Here is a 23095-nt window from a genome sequence, read left to right as displayed (position 1 = left end):
TTGAAATATTCAAACATTTTGACGTGAAAGTGATATCGAAACGTACAAAACCCTACCAATTCACTTTCTTGATATATTGACTATGTTTCCATATCAAGGTCGATTGTAAAAAAAACGAAAAAAACTGCAAAATTCTTTTTTCGTTCTTCTTGCGACACGCATTCAAAGCTCTTTATTTTTTCTTTTTTTTCTTCTTATAGTCATAAATATCACAATGCCGACAATCACTAGCAAACGCTTTGTAATTGGTAAACGAAAAAACCGACATTATTTGAAAATTTTTTTTAGGCAATTTTTGCTTTCAATAACCACAACGTGCAAAAACAGGCAATTAACTCTCATATATTACGTATGCTGCTCATATGTTGCTGAAATTGACAGCAACTTCATTCACTTCTTTGGCAAGAAGTTGTTCGAAGCATCTCTACCTTCTGCGAGATAAATGAGAAAATGCAGCGCATTAACCCCGAATATCGTAAAACACAACTTGGACCTTTTTTACATAAATTCCATAAACTGGAAATATTTTTAAAGGCCCCTTAAGTTTATACAGAGGTAACGCATTAAGCCTGTAACTGAGCTTAAGCTATGTGTTCGTTAGCCAAAGAAACGCAACTCAACTAACCCCCTTGCGATTCATATTTTAGATGGACTAATAAAATGTGGGATAGAGAGATAAGTGATTAGGCGAATAGGGAGGAAGGGAAGCAAGAATGATAAAGTAAAGCAGAGACACGAAAAATTGGGCACATCAGCTAATGGATCGACGAAGCAGTTGAATGTTCGGCATGTCGCTAGAAAACCGCATGGAAGGAGGGAAATCGAAAGGACAGAAAATAGAAGGGAAGGTCAAGTATTTCGACGGCGTGAAGTCGAATGGACAAAAATAATGACAAAAATAACGAAAACATGAGGGAGAACGTGTTTGCAATCCAAAGGCAAACAGATGATGGCTGGACAGACATACGTGTGTTGCGAATAAATGAAAATTTGGAAATATACGTTAGAAAAGATTCAGAAGATAACGCTTAGTTAGGACCATGGACCAGGACTCAGTTTCTTCATTTTCAAGGACATCCGAGGCCTAATATATTTTCTTGGATATCATGAAAAGCAAAAAAACCAAAATACCTAAAGCGATCTAAAATCCAGCAAAGTCGTCAAAGTATTTTCTAAGGAACTCAGAAAAAAAGTTTAAGTTTAAAAAATTATCTTAAGGGCGAGTAAAAAAAGTCTAAACAAGACACTGTGGGTTGTAAAGCTCAAGCTACTATGTGTGCTTCTTCTTTACAGAAACTGCAAAAGCTACCACGTCGCTGAACAACAGAAAGATGTCACTTATTCGTACTGTCAATGCTGCATCCAATTTATTTGTCATGTCATGTGGAAATCTAAGGTGCGCTTGTGCTGATTCGTATAAATACAGAAAGAAAATTTAAATATGCACTAGCCTTGGTTGGAAAATTTTAAAATTTCTTAATTTTAAGAAGAACACATTCATATATGTTGTAACGATTTGGCAGAGAAGCCGTAACATGTCGGACAAAATAATTCCCAAGGAATTCCTTTCACTTTTCAATTTGCCATTCAATTATCGGAGGATTTCGGCTTAAGCCCTGAAAAAAAAAAACAAAAAACGAGAAAAGTAAACAAAAAAAACTTTTCAACTGCACAAGTTTTTGTGGCATTTTCTGCAGCAAGAACAATACTCAGCACAAATAGTTACACATATGTAATAATAGATATGAATTTGACAACCTTAATAAGATTTCACTGCACACATTCGTACGTAATGCCACACTTAGGCAGGCAACTTCGACGAGGAAGAAACAAGGAAATAAGAAATTCAAAGGAAATATTGTCAAGAATAACTGTAAGAAAAATGCTTAAAAAATCTCCACAAAAAGTCAGTGGGCTGGAATAACTAGGCTGTGCAAGGATATTTCATTTATGCAAACTATACTCTTATGAAGAAATTGTTGTCTAAACAAAAAAGAGGAAAAAATAAGTTTTCTTTTTAACTTTTGTTTTCTGCCGAACATCTATAATTTATTGTCTGCCGATATAGGCAGATTTTCCTTCAAATCGTAAGCGCTTGTGGTTTTAAAGCAAGCCGTTCAGATACCTCCATCTTCCTGTGTCGTTTTTATACGAAAAGACCTTTGCGTAGAATTAAAACGTTTTTACTTTCTGACTGATTGTGTGTTGAAAGCCTACATTCGTCGTTTTTGTATGATCGAAGATGTCAAGCATTTTTCACATAAAATATCCTGCAATGGAACTGTAATAGAATCTGTGGGGATGCTAAACTTTTAATGTAAACATTTGAAGTAATAAAATATATGATTGAAATTGTAAGCTTTATGACTTTCGCGAGTATAACGGGTCTTAGTAGTAGTAGTAATAGTAGTAGTAAACAACCGGAAGAGTCCATGGTGGAGTGAACTGTAGAAGGATTTCGTGTGGAGAGTGGGGTTCATTATGGTTTAGTTGATCGTGAGTTCAAGGGGAAAACTGGATATTTTCATCTTGTACATCAAAAATACATATAGGAACAATAATAATAAATACTAGATGTAAAATAATAAATCTTACATACTAATTAAATTATATACTAGAATATTAAACATCCAATTTCGAATTAAATATTAAGCACAAATCATTGAAATAAAATTAAGCACTTCACGCCAGGGGGAGCTCATACAATTTACTATTAAGTGAAAGAAAAAATGCGTGGCGCTAATGCCTTAACGCTAAAGCTATCAAACACTTCCGCATACTCCGCACATAAGACAAACGATAGGCAGTAAAGAAAACGAATTTCAAAATTTACCAAGAACCAAGCCGAGCGTGGCCTCAGTGCAAAAAAGGGGCAAGTCATGAAAAAATTCGCTGTGCATTACAAAATCACTTACAATTACATACAAGTGGTGGTGGATTGTTAGGGGGAAAACATGCACTCATACGCAGATTTTGGCGCAAGCAGTTTGTGTTCGAGATATTCTAAAAGTATACTTTTCTTTTTTTAATGCACTGTAATAACATAATAATACTTTTTTTACGTTGGTTCAGAAGGTTTGCTACTAGCCTTGAAACTGTCGACCTACAGTTTGAATTTGATATCGACACCTTTGAAGTGGGCCCAATAAGAGTAATCATTGCTCTCGGACTTTCATAGAGATCCATTTCTGAGCAGAACTGTTGCCGGAGATAAAAGATAGATCCTCTATGACAGCAGTAAGCGTTCCAAGCAATGGCCGTCTGCACATCAAATCGCAATAACAACCTCTTCTGTAGAAGTCATGAGAAGATACGTTGAGTCATATCTTGCTTTAAGAGCAGAGAATTTGGAAATTTATGGGAAAACGGGGAACCTTTCTTATATAAGAAATTAAGATGTAAATATGGATTTGCTATAAAGTTTGTTTTAGATTTCAAAACAATTGCTCACTCTATGTTTGCCCATGTCATACCGTCTCGCAAGCTTCCGAACAAAATATCGTGGCGTTTACAATATATACGCTTTGCCAAAGCAAATGACACACTTTTCTCTGTACCTTGTGTTGGTAACTGTCCGGGGCACTCAAACAATTATAGGTAAAGTCCAGAAGTAGGCACCTTTCGACATTGCTGCGCAAGAAAAATTGGATACAAAAATAAGCTCGATAGTTAAATATCACACAAAAAAAGTAACGGTTCGATCATTATGTGCGAACAAAATAAAATCCAGTCATTACTTTTCAGAGGTTGGTAGGAGATGATGAAAAATGAGTCATTTATGGCAGCAATAAACAAAAAACATCGCAGTGCAAAATGGATGGAGCTGGTGATAAAACTGGGATTCACACATATAAGATAAAGCTTTCTGTCCCTCTTTGTGTACATCGATTGATATTCCAACCATTGCAACAGAATCTTAAAAGTTGTTGTTTGCTCACCATGAATCCCTTGATGTTGTTTAGGTTCACTTAAGTATAGGTTAGTACTTAAGAATTGTTGTCTTCCCAGTTTTCTGGTTCGCCCGACAGCTTTATCTACCACTTCAGAAACCTTCATAACACTAACATATTCGTGACATTTTCAGGACATCTGGCGAAGCGCTTTTATACCTTAAAAGACTTTTGCTCAAATCGTTATATCCTCCACCTTATGACTTACGATACGATACTATAGTCAGCTTGCACGGACGTAAACAAAACCCAGAAGAACTGTAAATGAACTCACTTTTTGTCTTAGCCCAAGTGTGAACGCTATGGCAAATGGTTCGAGTCGAACCACTTTTTCGACCTCTTGCCCCTTATTTCGATAAGTTGTTAAAAAAAAAAATATGGTAATATTTCGAACTTCACGACAAAAACCGCTCAGTAATAGTATTTCGACGTTAAAAATTGTTATGAAGAGACAATTTTTAAAACCCCTTGCCTTACAATCGTTTCTATGGAAACTGAATCTTTACGTGGAAAAAAGACTGAAAATTGAATGAAAATTTGTTCATATTAACGATTTGCCGTAAAAGTCAACCTTACCGATTTTGGCCAGATAGGTCTATTTTCTCGATTCCAGCCTATATAAGGGTGCTAATGGATAATATGTCTTTGCACGCCAACACTGCCCAAATTTTCAATATTTTATAATGAACATTGATCCCTAGCCATGGCGAATTTGGATCACATAGGTCCATTTTTTAGATCGCCCGGGCCCTTCTATGGTGACAAAGTCTAGTTTGTGGTTCGTTGTGGCGGGACCAACTAGAAAATAATAAAATCATTGGTAAGTAAATGAAGCTTCCTAAGCTTGGACCACGTTATTTGACGGTTTGAGTATCCTTCAATATGAGCGTTTTAATGAAAGTTATGTACATACATAAAAATGATGTATGATTTTTGGTGTATTATTAGTTAGGCGGATACCTAAATGCCGGTCTTGGCCTTCTTTTTGAACATTGCGGGGAGAGAAGATCTGAGAGGCTTAATATTTTTTTAACTAAAATTATCTTTAATTAAATGATGAAATGCATTAAATGCAGAGCCCAATTAAAATTGTCGAACAAGTTATTAAAGTATATATGATAAATACGCGCACATATATGCACGCATTTTTATAAGTGCATCGAACCCAATCACTTGCAAATTAACGACTATCTACCGTATCTATACACATTTCACATATTACGACAGTTGTATTTGTACTATCGCACTTACATGGAAGATCTACAGAAGTGATTGAACCATTATCTGTAGTCAAATTAAATGTAAAAAAACGAATTCATTTCACATAACTATCATAGCAGGGACCAATACAATGAATAAATACATAATTTCATACTCCTTACTCTTTAATGTTTAATAAATTGAAATATTTTAATGGCCATAACAAATGTTATCCGCAAATAATAAGTGAAACAACCTTTGAGCTAAATGCAGACTCGAAATGTTTAAAGTGTACTTACAACGATATTTATTTAATTTTATGGCTGACAATAATTATTTCAGAATTTCTGTTTTAACAATTAACGGAAAAGTTATGTTTACATATAAGTGAAAAATTTTTATTATTTCGGTAATTTTGTAATTGTTTGCTTACTACATAATTAACAACAAATATTTATTTAGATAATTGCTTTAAAGTGCTTGCAATCCACTTGAATTATTTATACGCTCACTCACATGGAATTAGAGATGAGTTCGAGCGTTACGTGAAATAAGCTAAGCCTGCTTACTTAATATTTCAATGATACGGTCTCATAAGCAGTTCAAACACAAGCATTAGTTAGTTAGTGTTAAGGTGCAACTAAATTACTTACTCCCAAAATATCGGATAGTCAGCAATGAAATTTCCGTCGACTTTCAATTTTTCCTTCCTCTCGCTTTCTTTGTCATATTATTTGTAAGGTAACGGCTACGAATACAATTGGAGCTGAAAAAGTTCACCTGCTACCCTGACTCTTTGGGAGTAAAAGAGGAAATAGATATCTAAAATTTGAGTTACGTAATTCTATTTCGTATATAAAATATCAGATATCGCGCTTGCAAAAAAAGTTTACTTAATACATCAAATGCGAAAGTCTTAACATATTTTTAGCAAAGCTTTACGACTCCACCCAACTCTCAGCAGATATCGAGTATTAAGAGGAAAATGAAAGAAACCACCCGTTTATACTGATCGAAGAACTGACTTTTTCAAAATAAAAAAAAATATGTTCGTTATGGAAGAGCTATGTTGATCCTCTTTTACCCGTTTCAGCTGATATGTAATCGGTTATACGCGTTAAAGGGTATATACGAATTTACTTCTTGTCCATCCATGATTTGTTTACCGCAATGAAGATTCCAAGTGTAGTTCGGTTTAGAGTACATTTCCATTAAAGTTTGATTACTGAAAGTGATTTCGCGTTTGTTCGCCATTTTATCTGACATCGGGCAAAAAGTCATGATTTCGTTGTATAAAAAATGCCTAAGCAAATCGTGATTTCATTGAACTTAGTTGAAATAAAGAAGTAAATATTTTCAATAAAATGCAAGGTGTTATCATTAAAATTATTATCTATTTCAGAAAGCACACAATCTGATCAGGTTGTCGATCCCAAATAAATAAATTTCGAAACTCCGCGGTCGAACCAATCTAAAAACCCCAGAATGTCTTTGTTGTTGTTTCCAAATTACTTTCGGAAAGAGAAGGAAGGAGTATTGTTTAAATAAAAGCTGCAATATAACCAAACATGATCGAATTTATCGAGCTCCTGAATTATTTTCTGTGAAATCTTATTGCACGATTGATGCATGTAAAGGTTTTTGAAGAATACAGTACACACTTTACGTTGCGTGTATGATGTCACAAAAATAAGCAATTTATTGAAGCAATAACAAAATATTACAATTATCATTATTTAATCCTTGCTTAAATTTCATCCGTTTCATCCTCTGTATAAGTTGGCTCCTTTGTAATATCCATCGCGTTCGATATTGCTAATAGGGGAAAAAACTGCCTCCTTCGGTTTTTTTTGGCGTAAGTAAGTTTTTTTAGTGTTCGTTTCTGGCGAGATATTCAAAAGAAAATTTTATTTCGTTCTTGTTTGATTTGTATACATTCTGCAGCTGTTTTTGGTGATTTGAATTCTCTCCCACATCGGTTCTCGCTAGAAAAACTTAACCTTTGTTTGGAGAAAAGATCAAATATTTTATATTTTCTAATGAGATTTAGCCCGTGATAGTAATTTGGAATAAAAATTAGAGGTACTAATTTTGGACTAGGTACGTCTATTCTTTGAATCCCACACCACATAAGGATTCGCATGGAAAGCAAGCTTGTACATGGAAAAAAAAAATTTTTATTTCTCATTTCGCTCGACTATAGCGTTTTCCCTTCTTTTCAAATCATTTGATTCCAATTATATTTGTGGTATATATGTAAAAATGTAGGAACTTTTGCTTTCATCTGATAAGCATCTCTTAGCATCTTAAATTAAAAAAATCATTGCATATACTTTTATTGGTTTCTACGTCAAAGTAAAGGGTAAGGAAGAAGAACGACGTAGGGTATTTATAAAATTTAGAAATTTTAGGTTTACAAAAAGCTGGAAATTTAAAGTTTGGTTTTTGCTGAAATTTGTTTCTTAGAAGGTCGGCTGGGATGTTCGCAACAATATATTATGCATATTGGTATTAACTGACCTTGAAAATTCAAAAACCCTCTGAAAGTTAGAAGTAAGAACTGAGGCGATCTGTTTTTTAAAAGTGATTATTACTATTTTTATTATTATAATCTTAGACTAATGAATTAAATACTTAAACTAAAAATAAAACATTGAGCTCTAGCAACACAGGCTATCGGCTCTAATTTATAAAAGTACATTACATATTGAGCGTAATAGTTTCGAAAAATGAATATATTGTGTTGATAGTCTGTTAAGTAGCCGATTGTACAATTTCTAGCCAAGTTTAAGTTAAGGCAGTCGCAGAGAATTTGCTTATAGTGAGAATTTGTATGACCAAGGCGAATTCTCGAAAATGTTTGGATCTTGATTGTCTCAACATTTGTTGGATATAAAGGTGGAGTCAAGCGAGCTTAAAATTCTGTTTCTATTTTTCAAATACATATTCGATTAACAATTAGAGAAATTCAAAAAACAAAACGCCCTCCATAGAATTAAAGCCTCTTAACATTGGTCTGCTTAACATCAGCGACACAAATTGTGGGATTATGTGCTATTTGTGCAATTTGTTTTATTACAGTTTCAAGAGCATTGCAGAAAGAAAACATTGCAAGTAAAATTATCCACTTGAAGGATTATTTAAATGCAAAGCTCAAGTTTACAGAGCTAACTTGATTTTTTATGTAAATAAATCGTTTTTACATAAAAGCTTGATTATGCTCGCAAATCATCAAACAAAGACTGAAGAGCAGAGAGATAAGTAATTCAACAAGGTGTTCCAAAAAGAAATTTTGTCAAAAGGCAATATAAAGGCGAAGCAGTAGCGGAATAAACTGTTAAATGGCCAAGCTGTAGCGGAATACACTGTTAAAAGCCAAAAAGGAGAATGAGAATTAGTTAACATATAAAAAAAAACCTCGACCGTGTAGCTTACCATATCGTTTGAAAAATAAAAATAATAAGATCGCTTTAATAAGTAAACAAGCAACATATAAAAAATGAAATTAAGACAACTTACATAAAAATAAATAAGCAAGAGCGTTGCGGGCCTGCTTGAGTGTAATCAGCCAAAGGAACCGATGACATTTTTATTCAAAATGACGCTCGTTTCGAGCGCTGTATTGAGCGTTGTTGTTGAATTAAGTTCGTACCAGTTGAATTTGAAAATTCTTTAGGCACACTTCTATGTTTGAAAAAAATTTAGCATAAAATATTAATTGCACTAGCAGGGGAAAGCCAATCTTTGTGAAAACTATTTTTGCTTATTTTCGTTTTTTTAAAAAAACGCTATGTTCTCGTAAAGACTTTGTTTTATTTCTTTTGTTGCCTTAAAATTTATATTAAAGCAAGCAGGCGAGTTGAAAGATACCTGATATACGGCGAAAGCCAAGCGAAGAAATAATTGTGGAAAACGTTTAACAAAGAAATGCCTCTTCTTATTTGTTTTAAAGATTTTTTGGTGTTATTACGACATCTAGTTTTAAGCAATTTTCTACACTTCCAATACCTTATACGCGAACCAAACAGATATTTTATTCACCACAAGTTCCTAAATTCATTCGGGACATATTTGTATATAAGACACTCTGTGTGTGGACTTCGCTAAAAAAATTACGGTAGACACATGTGAAAAAAATACATCTCTCCTTACACTTCGTAATTATATTCTAATAATAACCGCTGTCTTTTTAACATAGACAGTGTGTGCAACTTTTAGGTGTGTGTCTCAAACCATATATAATTTCAAATATCAAACTCGTCTTATATGTAACTCATCCTGCTGACACAATTACCCATTATTTTTGTCGTAAGCGCTATTACTTTTGTGTTCTATGTTTCACTTTTACAGATAATTCAGTTTTTTTCTGAATATAATTCACTTTCACTACCTGTTATGTTAAATTTATTAGGTAGACAGGAATTCCCTCATATCTGTCTATCCGCCCGCTTATAATCTTATAACATCATTCAGCTTGCTTAAGGTGGTTATGTTTCGGTTTCACATTCGTTCTTTTCCACCCATTACGAGATTGGTCGTAAACAGTACAATGTGGTAATCAAAACAACCGCAAGACTGCGCTTAAACTTGAAAATATTTCTGCATTTCTACGATTGCATTAAGTTTTAGATTTAGTAGTGTTACAAACCTACTTTACGTTAAACGTTATAGGCATAATGGATTATATAAATTTCTTTCTAATAAGCACACACTCCGCGCTGTTAGTAGTAGGAAAATTCATTTTATAGGCAGCCATGTAAATCTTTAACTTTTCTATCTAAATCCACCTCGATTCACAGTCATCTGAGAGTAATTTAATGAGCGGACCTGAAATCCACCTGCAAGATTTGAATGCCTCGTCTCTCAAATTTAGTTCAATTTGTGCTCTCCAAAGGTTCGCATTCGTTTTATTTGTAAGACATGGTGAGGATGATGATTTTCGCCAAAGGTAATGAATTGAAAATTGATTTCTACTAACAATATTACTTTTAAGAATGTTACAGTCCGTTTTAGATTCTAAAATCCTATGACCCATTTCGCATAAAAATTTGGACAAACCAAAAAATAGCTTGAGCAAATATCTAATTTTGGTTACTTCTAATATTTCGTCATAATGCTGGCAAAGCCTAGAAGAAATTATCAACGATCCTGTAAAGTGTATATATTCTTCATTAGCGTCAAGTTCTGAATCGATCTAGCCATGGCCGCACATCTGCGCTTCAACCCTCCCCTGGTCACAAGAACAAACAGAAAGAAGAACAAGTAACCTACACCAAAAAGTAAGAATAACAAGCAACCGACACTAAAAAATAAACGTTTGATTATCTCAAATTTAAATATATATTGATTTATATCTAGTGAAATAGGACGAGAGGAAATGAATTATATCATGGGAATATACCGGTCCTCCTCGATTACCTGACCTTGTCCAGTTTGTCTAAGGGCCATAAGCAGTGTAATCAAGTACAGACCGTAAACAAAATTTCTATACCACCCGAAATATTAGAACATTTTAGAGGCAAGTTTGAAAATAACGAATTTTTATTTAATGATAATGTTCATTTATTAATGCAGACATATGATGGGGCTTTTCCCTGAAATTGGACGCGCATGGTTGACTGTCGATTCCGAAATATACGTAAAATAAATTTTCACAAGCATAAATAATGTGCAACAAATTTAAAAATTGTGAGCGTCGGTTTGGTAAAACCAAAAGCAGGTGTTTTTATACACGATGTTAAGTTCCTTAAGAAATCAACGACTCCAATAGAAATAATAATTTTGGGTAAGTTTATGTATGGTTTGCCGTTTGCTCTTATTGACTGAAATTTCTATTTTAAGAGTCACATCTGGCGGTGCAACAAATCATTTCATCAGCCTCGCGTAATATACCGAGCAGAACCACATTCCAAGAAATGCAATTGATGAATAAACCGATATTTATACTAGGCACTAATCTACTACTAGGCACCAGGTAATATAAATAAATATGCGCCCCATTCGTCAGTGTAATCTTTACGAGTAAACAAGGAGGGGAAGTTATTTTTATACGTTTACTGTCAGTTGCCGGCAAATTTTTATACGTTTACGAAATTGCCTATCAAGCGGAATCAACGTGGTTTGGAAAACGGTGCAAGAAAGTGAATCATTCACAAAGCATTATCTCATACATGGTCCCTAGTTTTTTAAAAGTATTTTCACTAAGTATTCTTCGTTCAACTACCGTTCCTGCAAAACTGGTTTGAATTTTCCTTTTTTTAAGGAAATTGATCCTATTTTGTATTTGGCTATCAGTAATGGTCGCCAATCGCTGTATGTTCTAACCGAAAAAGGTTCTATCGAAGCTGGGATAACGACTTCAAAATTAGCAGAAACATTGGAAGTTCTTGAACGCAAGCTGATATCAAAAATGAGTCGATTTGGCGAAGGGACACGCTCGCAGTAAAGCGTCAACTTCGAGCGTCTCCGTTTCTCGACCATGAAATTTTCAGGAGGTTTCGTTCATCGTTGTTGAATTACGAATGGTGACTGTCTGAAATTTTCTACTTTTTCCATAGGAAGGATCCTACTACGCATGCTTAAAAACACAAACAATAGCCCTCGCCTCTGTTCCTTTTTGCATTTTCCATTCGATTTGGAATCAAAATTCTTTAATAACTCCGCAATTGTAATGCGATCAACTTGACAATCGTGAGATATCGAACGGAATTAGTTTGTTTGGCCTGACTGACCTGTTTAATTCGTCTCGCTGTCGCATGTATTGCAATGGTATCAAAAACTTGCGGGTTATATCCACGATTTATCCCCCTAGGTCAAATAAACCGACAAACCGCCAAAATCGCTTGCAATAGATGAAAAATTAGACAAAAGGTATAACCGAAAATAAAAACGAAAATAAACTCTTCTTTTGTATAGAGTAATTGTTAAGGTTAAGGTAATTAGCATTGATTTTAAGTTGTTATGAACATACTTGATGTAGAGATGAGCCCTGTTAGTTACAATGCTCGCACACAAAAAAAATGAGTTTTGCCTTAATTAACGTGGTATGCACGAGACACGAGATACGAGATTCGAATACGGTTTTCTTATTTTCGTTTTTTCGCCTTTTTGTATATATATATATACGTATATACGTATATATATATATATATGTATAAGAGATGAAGGGATGCGGTTATATTTGATTTATTAGTTCGTTCTTGGTATTCAAAATTTGCATTAGCAAATTAGTAAAGCTTATGTATTTTTGCTAAACTTGATTAATTTGAAGTATTAAGCACATTTAGCTTGGTAGGTGTCAATAAACCTCGAAGTTTGAGACTTGAAATATTTATTATATACGGGTTTTCAGTTGAAGACCGGCAATTATGTTTCAAAATGGAGAAGATCCTCAAAATGGAGATCATTCCTACGATGGTGAAAGAAATTGCATATTAAAGTTCATAGTGGCAGTTGAAGTAAACACTTGCGCAAAGCGTCTGAGAAAGATTCAACAAGTTCGTAATCTGGCTGTATTGTATTAAGGTTCACAATAGGGGGAGAAAGGTGACTTTCGATTTATATACTTATTATTGAATAAAGTTTGCTTCTTTCATCTTTCTGCTTCGCGGATGTGAGCGATGTCAACGATTATCGTGGAACTTAGTGCAACCGAAATAACAACGTGAACGAACTTAGCCTACAACTCCTTTTCTTTTTTTTCGTCATTAAACTCATGCTCAGAACGTAGCTTACACACAAACGCAAGCTTGCTTCCTTGAAAAGAACAGAAAACCTATATGGCCCATGTGTGGATTTTGACACAGATGCGCGAAATATCGTCATTGTTCCAGACAAGATCTGTTTCTCTATTCCACGTAAGCAAACGCACTAAAGACAATAGGATGTGTGTACTTTGCGTAGCAAACAAGATTCAAAGCAAGATTCGTTTATTAGCAATTAGAGAGCACAAATTCTTGCTAACACTCAGCGATGTTATATAAAATTTTGTAAATCCTCAATCGATTTCAGATTCTTTATTTATTTATTCAAATGTACAGCAAAATCCAGTTTAAGTTTAAGTCAAAGCTTTAGCTTAATTTAGTGAACTTAAAATTGGAGGCATAACTAACACATTATAACTTAAGACTAAATAGGAAGAGTATTTAATTAAACTAGAAGGTTGTGAGGTCGGCTTTTAGTTGGCCCGTGTTGCGCTTTTCGGTGACTCCTAAACAATTTCTATTTCTTGTGCCACCGCTGAGACTAAGAGTCGGTTGACCTGTCGCTCTGAATTTCGTTCTTCTTTTTTTGGCTCCTATTGTGCCTCACTTGGTTGACTCACTTATATCTTCATTTATAGTATCATCCGACTTCATTTTGATTACAAAATAGCGTGATTTCACTTCTTCTAAGTCTCAATTTTTTTTTATTTTTACATCACTTCATGATGTCGTAGATTACACATATCTCATTTTGCCATCTGTTTTATCGCTTAATTTTCCGCTTTCAATGCACTTTATCCCGAGTTTTGCCAATATGAACGACTTGCCATGTACGAACCCAATACATTACTCATTCATGGCCTACCACAGAAGAAGAAAGAGTTCTGTCTTTCATTTTTTCGGCAACCTTTTTCTAGCAAGTCGTAACTTTGAATGAGAGCCGTCCATGTACTGTTGTCCAACCACTCAGGTGGCGTTTTTGTCCCGCTTATTTCTAAAGTTGATGACCAGCTTAGGCCAGGCTGTGACTCTAAAATATTCACAAATATTAAAACAATTCGTATCTTCTTCCATATATTTACAGCTCTGACAATGCATTGAGCGTTCCTGTTGTAAAAGTGCCCCCGTATATTATAGTACACGCAATAGAAACTTGAAGCGGGACAAGACTTTGCAGTGAGAAGGTTAGGTCATGTCTGTCTTCCGGCATTCAGTTCATCTGTCCGCGTATCGCTGGAACGCAAACTAATGTTCGAAAGTTAGGATTGAATTTAAAGTCCAATCCCTCAAATGCACAAAACAAATATGTATATATGTACATATGTACATATGTACATATATGTTTTGTGCGTACAAGTATCGTTAGTGTTATAAACATTAAGGTATGTATGTATATAAATATATATATCGATTTAATTTTTAGCAAAAATATTAAATAATCTGTACATTAAGAGCTGACTCCATGCTATGCGTTGCATCGACAGGAATGAAACAACGCGGATGTAACATTCTGTCTTCCCCTTATTTTTTGTTCTTCTTTGTTTTTCATAAAAAAATAGGTGTTAGTCAATAAATTATTGTTTACGAAAATGTTTGGTCAAAATTAATGTTAAATCCTTAAATCCTTAAAGATTTATGGGAGTCTTTAAACGTGTGAGAACTGTTCTCTTAAGCAGTGCTTTCAACATTTTGTGCTTGATTTACTTGTTAATTAAAATGGCACTTGCCCACAAGACGGACAAGACTTTGCACACCTTCTTGGCAGAACATATCTTATAAGTGATAAAATTGTAGTTTATTTTTCACAGGTAACGCCTTGCTCACCATACCCCAGAAACATCAAACTCTAAACCTTCTGCATATTTCTTAAGTACTTAAACGTTTATGATGAAGATGGATTAACACACTTTAACATACGCTTATTAGCCACAAAATATGTGCGACGGCCTTCGCATGTGATCCTTTTAAACTTGCAAAAAAAAAAAAAAAGACAAAAAACAGAAAGAAACAGTCCAAAGCGACACAACATAAAACCTGCCGAAGCAATCCAGGCATTTTCCGCGTGTGTGTTCGTAAGTGTATGAATAAGTGACTTGACGTTGCTGTAGTCAGTCAATAAGAACATGTGGGGTATGGGGAACTTCGTTTCACTACGTTTCAGGTAATGTGCGTTGCGTTGAATGTTAACCATCCGTAATACTCGGTTAAGTTGTGTTAATAAGCTCTCAAAAGAACAAGCGGTTACACAACGCAACAACAACAACAACAACAACAACAACGACAACAACAGTGTTGTTAAACAACATACTTGAGATTACAAACGTGTTATGTTATACGCGGACCAATGTTTACTTACGTACATACGTAATGCCATTTGTCGTTGTTCTTACGTACTGCTCACGAATTATTTGTAGAAATATGTTTAAAAGCAAATAAATTACATGAAATTACTTTTAAACATTTTATATGCTATGCATCTCTATATTAAATTGTTTCTTTTACTTGTTTTTTTTTTTTTTTTTTTCTTGAAAAGGAAATGAAATAAAAATTTTTCGTTTCGAGCACATCACTCTCTACACGCTACCTCTCTCCCCCTGCCTTCCAGCCTCGTATACTCTTTTATCAATAATCAATATAATGAAATTTACGAGTTTGGCAACAATACATAGTACATGAGTACACGAGTGTACAATTCTAAAATTTGAGCCTATTAAGAAAAATTGTTCACGTAATTTTGGCCAAAAGCCACGCGTTCTCTTCTCGTCTTTTCTGCTGTACATGTTTAGCATTCGTAATGCAATGAGTGAAAGAGAAAACATGATCGGCAAGTGTGTACATTGTGTGAAAATTATTATTTCGAAGCACATTTAAAGAAGCCAATAAAGTTGACCATAACAACTACGTTAAACTGTTTGACTATAAATGTCGACCAGCATCATCTCCTCGAGCTGTTTCAGAGCAAGAATGTATGTAATGACCGACCGTAACCAAGTAAGTGTTTGTGGTTGCCTCGAAGAGATAAAACAATAAAAATGTTTAGTGTTCTGAGGTTGTTTGCTTTGCATGTTCCCCACCTTTGTGTAGAGCGCATCTTTGTCAGAGACTGAATAACATAGACTTCAATGTTGTGCCAACTGCTACAGATAACGAACGAAACTCTATACTTTCCCTATAAATATTGTTTAAAAGTTTTATAATTGAAATTAATTGACTGTTGATTGGTCGCGCGAGCGAGTTTAGTTTGGCGAGCTATACACTTAAGGTAAACGCTTGACGGGATGCAATTAATACGACACACGCAGAAAGAACTCTTTTATAAACTTCAACTTCATTGGCGTTCACCCTCCACGCGGAGGGTAGATTCGATTTGTCAAATACTTGCAACGAAAATTGATAAGCGTCGTAAAATTATACTTGATTACGTATACATGATTACAGTAACTAGTGTCGTCACGTCCGTCCATGTGGGTGCCTGTTGAAATCGCGATTATAATGCGAAATATATAGAGAGGATTGAAAGAAGTTTTCTTTCCTACTTTCGTTAGAATCAACTAAATCTTTTCTCTCTCTCTCTCTCTCTCTCTCTCCCTCTCTCTCTCTCTCTCTATCTCTCTGTCTCTCTCTCAATCAAAGAATTTTAAATTTAATAGTACCAGGAAAGCGCAGCTGGAGAATGCTGTTGACAACAAATTATGAGCAACACGCACGCAATATATCAAAAGATATGACGAAGCGATCCTTCAATCCTCGTTGCTTTATTTCAATGTCCACGTCCAGGGAACATTAACATCATTGAAATGGAATATCTTAGCGCTTCTCGTTTACACGTCCTCCTGGTTTAAGCAGAATTCCTCACGATTAACGATTACTTCGAAAGATGGCTTGCAGCCTGCGAACGAGCAGCTTTTCCTTTCCTATGGTAACCATCAAAAATGTTTGCTTTCGTGTATAGGCAGTCTCAATCAATTCAGAGTCGCTTAAAAAGATTCGAGAATTAGTAATCAATGATAGACAACAGTTTGAATAAGAAAAAAATCCACAAAAATTATTGCATTAGTTAGTTCTCTGTTGGATAAAAGTGATTCAAATTTTATCACAAATTATGCAATATACCTGTTACAGAAGAAGATAGCGACGGCGTTAAGACGGGTTAATACACAACACACATCATCTGTATTTTTTTTTCTTCAAAAATCCACACTACCACACATCCAACCAAGAGATAATAAAAAAATGGTTAAAAATTCTTTTTCAGACATACAAACATACAAATGCAATAAGCAATACAACAACAATGGTCACATACCCAAGTGTAAGATAAATAGACGTTATTTGTTTCCCTTAAGTGATTTATACCTTTATGTTTGCATATAAAGAATGAAGTGCGATAGCATCTCTCCCTCTTGCTCCTCCTCCTCTTAAGACAACAACAAATGAACGGAAGTCTTTTATAAATCATTAAAGAACATAAATAATAACTAATTAAACTCATACTCAAGTATTAAAGGAAATGTAGAGTACGTTGTCAGCCCTTGCGCGCACATATTTAAAAGCACTAAAAAACGAGATGTTTCACTTGGTTAGAATCTGATTTCTCATTCTCCGTTATTCAAAGGACGACACCATCTTGAAATGCCAACGCCTTTGTAGTTCGTTATCGGGGCTAATACTATATGGGCCGTTCACAATGCCTGATAGTTTTTGAAAACAAGATTTTTTGTGGAAATTTTCTTCCGGCAAATTTCACTGGAAACACGAAGAAGAAGAATGAAGAAATTTTCATCTTTAAAATTTGAATTAATCGAAAATCCCAAATATACCTTCGAGCAAACCATCTTCACTTAAAACTTATATCATTAGTAACTGATATGCTAATCTCCTAAGCGGGCTCTTTGAATCTTCCATTCCGCACCTTCCATTAAATGATGAACAAAATGAAAGGCATGGCCAACTCTCTTAGATTGTTCACTCTGATTAAGACTCGGACTTCAGTTTCTCCAAATATTTCCTAGATTTAACATACCGTCCGTTGCGAGTGTAAGAAAACCTGTCCTTGCAATACCGCAGCAATTGAAAACCATATAAAATTTCGAGGTAATTAGCGTCACTGTCAATATTTGTTTTAAATAAATTTTAAAGATTTTCATTACATGAACGTTCGCAATAAAATTTTATATAACTTTATTATAATTTCAAAAATAGGAAGAACGTCTAAGTGAGCTTTGTCTTGCCATACAACGTAATGACGTTATACCTAAGAGAGTGTTGTAATTAATGGAACCATTTTCCATCAATGTGCCAATGACAATGTCAATCACACACACTCGCAAAGGCAGTAAAAGTAAAACCAAAACAGGTGAGGAAATCTTTAAAAAGATGATGCGAAACGGCGTTAAAAATGCATTATATTGTGTCAAGCAAACCGTTGAAGAGAATGCGTTTGCGTTTTTCTTTTCAACTGCTTAAGAATAAAAAATAAAACGAATTTTCCACGTTATTGTGAATAAAATGAAACGATTTGTTGATATTTCGAATATCACTATTAGAGTATAAAAAAACTCTTTTCAGGTTTTTCAAACCAAACTGAAGTCATAGCGGCAGCCCCTTTTTAGGAGTTTTGGGTGTGCATTCGCCTTCTTAAAACGTTTGCAACACCCAGAAACAAGCTTCAGAAACCCCATAAAGTATATGTATACGTTTTCGATCAGCATCAATTTCTGAGTAGAGCTAAGCAAGTCCGCTGGGCTGTGTGTCCGCATCTGTGCATTGCCTGGGGTAAACATTTTTCTGTCCGCAAAAATGAATGATGATGGCAAAAACATTGGATACTCTTGTGTACATGTGGGCGTGGAAAATGGGCTGCATTACAGTGCAACGCATGATAAATCCACGTGCATTCTACAACAATCATTAAACTCGTTCACGCCCCCTCAATGTTATAAAGTCTGGAATTTTAGTGTTCCGCTTCGTTGTTGGGATAAAACTGGCGGGTTTAAAAACTCTGTTTGAGGCCAATACGTAACTTGACAATTTTGCATTTAAAACAATTAATCAAAACTTTTCTTAGAACATAAAAAATATTTTAATTTAGCAAAAATACTTTACTTGGTGGTCGCTGGAAAATGCTTTTTTAAAGCCGCAAATAAAATTTCGTAGGGCAATGAGGCGAAAATTCAAGAAGCGCTATGGTAAGCTCAACAAAAGCGCTTCTACCAGCGATCGTTCAAAGTGTATTTTTTTTTATGCCAAGCAGAGTTATCCAGAGCAACTATTAGTAATACCGCCTTAGTATTATGTTTGAAAAGTCGTCTAGTTCAATCGAAAATCGTCATTGGCTTTTCAATGATTTTTACATAATTTTACCAAGTATTTAGAAAAAAAACAATAGTAGTTTCCCGATAATTTGCAAAATGTAAATTTTATTTTCTATTAAGTTTATTAAGACCTTATAAGTGCCTTTGGAAGCCTGCTCCTGCGCGTTAAATTATGACACACAATAACATTTGGCAGGCGTAGTAAATTTTTACCATCCTTGTGCACGTACTGCAGCATCGCCCATAAAATATACGTTTAAATATTTTTTTAAATTTCTCTAAGATTAGTGTATGAGTAATGGACAAAAGCCAATTTTCGATTTCTTTTGAAAAAGAGAGGTTATCTCATTTTACGTGGTCCCGGGAACGTTTTCTTCGGTCGATTTGGCTCATTTTAAATATCAGGCATTGTGCAAGAACTTTCAATGTTTCTGCCGGATTTGAAGTTGATAGCTTTATTCTTGCGGCCAGGAGACTGCTTAAAACAAAGACTGTATAAACGGATGGACGAACATTCAGAATTTCATGCTGTTGAAGAATGTATGTACTCTGTGCCGTCTGTGATACGTCCCGCTGGGCGTTGCAAACGTTTTGACAAAATGCATATACCTCCCTTCCTTCGGTGATGGGTATAAAAAATTCGAAAATCAAATGTACTTAGCCCATGAAATTTGAAAAAACAACATTTTTTTCAACACACCTCGTGTAGCACGCTGCAAATAGATACGCATTTAACTGTGTCTTTTAATAAACACGTACATATACCCACAATAAGTTTCCAAACTTTTTTACATTGTAAAATATTGTAACGCATAAGTCATTTGGTGTCGGATCAGTTTCACTATATCCAGCACAAGGAATATGTCAAATATGTCACATATCTGTATCTATAATGTATAGAACAAGCATCAAGCAAGTTAGTGGAAGTAGTGTTGTGCCTGTCAGTCTGTTTTTTCATTCCATTCGTCATAAAAGTAACGGAAATGACAAATAAATTGGAAACTTTAAAAGATTTGTTCATTGGTTGACCAAACAGAAAAGTACATTGCGTATATTTTTTCATTAGTGTGCCACGGAGTTCACTAACATTTTTCTGCTTCTCTGTGAATCATAATTTTGAACCCATTTGCCATCAAAATCAAGCAATTCGTATGACAAAATTAAAATTCGTTACAAAATTGAAAAATAATTTTGAACACTTTCATTAGGAAAATTTCGTCATGCACACATCCCAATTCTAGCAAATTTTTACACAACAGTAGGTGTGTGTGTGTATCAGTGCCTATGGATTATACAAAATGATTTCGGAATATATCGGATAGTTGCTCGTATATGCAAAAGGCAAAAAAGTTGCTTTAAGCACAAAAGAATTTATTCATCTAAAAACAGAGAAAAATTTCGATTATCTTCATAAGCGATCTTCTAACGTCTGCTATGTGTATTTCTCTCTAATTTTCAACACTCATGAATTTTTCAATTACGATAAAAAATATTCAAGAAGTTTACTCTCCTTATAAACTCTCCCTTTATCTCTTTCTTTCTTCTATTGGTTTGATTAGTTGTGATGCTTACTAACAAACACGTGTTATTAACACTGGAGCTACCGCTGTGGCATATGTCTTATATAATGGTACCGTAATCTTTGTGACCTCGACTAAGAAGCAAAAATTAATTTGGGAGCCGAAATTCGAGGCCAAGATTCGTGGGGCGATTAAAAAGCCAAGACCAAAACTATGGTTTCGATCAGCGCCGGTGGATTAGAAACTGAGACAACGTCGAAAAAACATCAACATTTTTTTCATATTCTCTTCTCTTTTTTATAGTGCTCCGCGCATTATTCGCAATTAATAGGATCAGAGCGGAGCAACTCATTGACCGTAAACTTTAAAGATAAACAAAGGGAATTTTAACACGCGGAAATATCCTTTCATTTTTGTGCAAGCTATTCTTAGCAGCGAATCAGAGCAATGGCATGGACTCTGTGCGAGATCAGGATAACGCTAACTATGCTTGGATAAGTGTTGTTAATAAACAAAAACAACTTTAACAATTAAAACGTCTTCAATCTAGATCCCCTAAACAAGGAAAAGGAAACGTAAGTCAAACAACAGTGTTGCTCGACCAGGTACCGGGAATCAACTTGCGGTTCTACAGGCAGAATGCAAAATAGATAGCAATTCGTCTAAACTACAGAGGAGGTTATCGAAAACAAAGAAAATTATTTCAAGTTCCGTTGGTGTTCCATGCAGGCATTATAAAAGTGGAATAGATTTCATTCAGCAAACTTCCTACTCCCACATTGTTTTATGTAACCATCCCACTAGATGGCTCACGGCTATGGTCTGCAATAGCACTCTTCCTGCCCAAGAGTCAATTTTTCGGCATTCTCTAATTCTGCTTTTACTATTGGGATCTGATAGCAAATACTCCAAACCAACAGAGAAATAAATTTGTTGTTGTGTCTTACTATTTACTATTAACTGTTGCACGACAAGTCGTCAAAGTTGCAATTGTTCGATGCATTTAGCAATGAGTATTGTATATTCAGTTTACGGTGCTCATTTTTATTATTTGATTTAATAGGAAAGAATAGAAGGGAAAGGTGATGGGCAATGGGTCAATTTTATAAAACCAAATACACAAAACTTAATTACTATAAAAAATAAAATCACTTTTCCAAGAGAAGTGGTATTGCGGACTATAGTGCACTGGCTAGAGCAAGATATAAGCCTCATGGTCAGAATTGAGCGCGAACTTGAACCTCATCACAATCGAAGAATCGAAATAAGTTTCTTAGGGCCGCTGAAATTGGAATACAAAGGAGATGGGGAAAAGTGTGGAAAGAAAGCAGAAACACAACTAACAAAAGTAGTTTAAATCGCGTCACAAATGAACTAAAGAAGGGTTGACTTACTTTTAAAAGGAAGAGTTATCAGTTTTCTCTAAAACAATTAAATTCGATCATAAGCTTTGGAATGCTACAAAATATTAAAGATGACCAGCAAAGAGAAAAAACTCAAATGGCTGAGGGTGTAAATCAGATTCTAACAGAACGTTCGCCTCTTTAAAACACTTATAATCTACTTTTCAACCTTTTTCTCCCACAATCACAATCTCGAAGACGACAGGGAGTTACGTTCCGTGACAGTCCTTGTCAAATCGATCTACGGTCCACTTTGAAAAAGAAACATTCTCCGGTCCTACGAAAAGATATTTACTAAAACAATGAGAGCTCTGTCCAAATAATAATAATACAGTGCTATAGCATAAATTTGGTCGTCGTCATAGGTATGGTACGCCTGAAGTCACTCATCGAATCGCGAAAGAAGTAAGCAACGCATTAGAAAATAAACAGTATTCTTGAGCAGTTTTCTCGGACATGAAGCAAGTTTTTGATAAAGTTGCGTGGATGCGTGTTTTCAAATCTCGTTCAAATACACATTAATAACATCTCTACATGGCTAAAGAAATGGACGCGTAAATACTCTACGTGTGAACGACCTGAGTCAAATTTCAGCTTCCCATATTAATCTTTGTGAGCATAGCGCAAAAGTTATTGATCAAAAAGACCCATAACGGTAGAAATGGGTATATTTCATCGCTATCCTGAAGACTAGACCACGTAAAAAAAAAAATTGATCTTTTCATATAAATGGAAATCATCAAACAATATTGGAATTTTACTTATTTTATAACAATTTATTTTAAAGTCAGAGTCGATAGCCTGTGTTGCTAGTGCTCAATGTCTTTTTTTTAGTCTAAGAATTCATATCATTAGTCTAAAATTAAAATAATAATAATAATAAATATTTTAAAGTCAAAAAGGTCGTATTGACCCTCGTAGTTGTTCTAGTGTTAATAATTATTTGTATTGTAAAGAAAAATAGAGCTTTATACACGAACGAAAGTACGAGACGTAGAGATAGAG

Source organism: Glossina fuscipes, unplaced genomic scaffold (genome assembly GCF_014805625.2).
Source record: "Glossina fuscipes isolate IAEA_lab_2018 unplaced genomic scaffold, Yale_Gfus_2 121, whole genome shotgun sequence".
NCBI lineage: Eukaryota > Metazoa > Arthropoda > Insecta > Diptera > Glossinidae > Glossina > Glossina fuscipes.
The sequence above is the reverse complement of the archived record's forward strand: the minus strand, read 5'-3'. Positions refer to the sequence as shown.